Source organism: Sinocyclocheilus grahami, unplaced genomic scaffold, assembly GCF_001515645.1.
Source record: "Sinocyclocheilus grahami isolate Dianchi unplaced genomic scaffold, SAMN03320097.WGS_v1.1 scaffold1268.1, whole genome shotgun sequence".
In the NCBI taxonomy this organism is placed as follows: domain Eukaryota; kingdom Metazoa; phylum Chordata; class Actinopteri; order Cypriniformes; family Cyprinidae; genus Sinocyclocheilus; species Sinocyclocheilus grahami.
In genome coordinates, this window is record NW_015506447.1 from 267297 (window position 1) to 268421 (window position 1125).

Genomic DNA, 1125 nt, shown 5'->3' on the forward strand with positions numbered 1-1125 from the left:
AAAAAAAAAAACAAGTTAAGTTGTGATTAGAACAGAAACTCAGACATAAGGAATGTTTTTATCAAGGTGACTTCTCTTATGTTTGCCAGTAAACATCACTGATTTCTTTCTAAGAGACTACAGCATAAAGAAGTCTGAGGAACTGAAATGAACACGAAACATTGGTGCTGACAGAAATGTGGTTTTCAGAACTGTCACACTAAAAGTATTTATATAGGAAGGTCTGCATTTTGTTTGCTATTGTAAACACAGTAGCAGGAATGCACTGCACATGTGTTCAGTGCAGAAATTTGTAACATATTATTTGTTTACGCACATACTGTATATTATTAGTTTATTCTTTAATATTGTGGTCTTGATGTTGCTGGAGTACACTATATCAGCAAATGCTTCTTAGAGAGGATTACTCCTCTACTTCCCCTCTTCAAATCACTACACCAATAACAGAAAAGGGCTAATTTTACTTCAGCGGCAAACCACATGTTTTGTCTCCACGTAAAATCTACAGATGAATCGTACAGAACTCTTATGTAAAGCAAAATATTTAGCACCGATTAATGAATGAAAGCGATCAGTGTGATGCTGGCCGCAGAGGCCTCTAGGGTCCAGGCCTAAAAAGCCGCGGACTCTCCTGGACTGTGCGGCGCCCTGAAGCAGCGCTACGCTCGGGCGCAGGCGCGGAACACCGTCGGGGTGTTTACAAATACCCGTTTTCATGAAGTTTATCCGGACTAAAAATTACGTTTCACACTATAAAACCACAGTTTGGGACTATGTTTTGATCATTCGGCCCACTAGCAGTGCTGGATTGGCGCTACATTTCAATCTTTCATCAGCCTCCTTCTGTTGTAGCAGGACAGGCTAACTTAGCTTAGCATGCTACCGCTAATAGAGAAGCGTGTGTTAGCTGTTTGGCTACCGGTCGATAACACGGTCACGCTACTGGAGTACACCAAGACGTAATCTAGATTAGATTAATACTACAGTAACATCCAAACCATATTTCGAGAGAATCTCGCCAGTTTAACTTGTTATCTGTTTACCCAGTTATCTCGCATGCTAAGCATTTAGCTTAGCATGCGAGCCAGCTAGATGCAAAGCAGAATGTCCCATAAAAATCAAACT

The 1125-nt window shown here is 40.9% G+C and overlaps 1 protein-coding gene across 1 annotated transcript in view; it reads right to left on the bottom strand.

The window, feature by feature from the left end:
- The window catches only part of chd1 (chromodomain helicase DNA binding protein 1), a 33528-nt gene that overhangs the window by 31943 nt on the left and 460 nt on the right, over positions 1 to 1125 (bottom strand). The gene's annotated exons all lie outside the window — the stretch shown is intronic.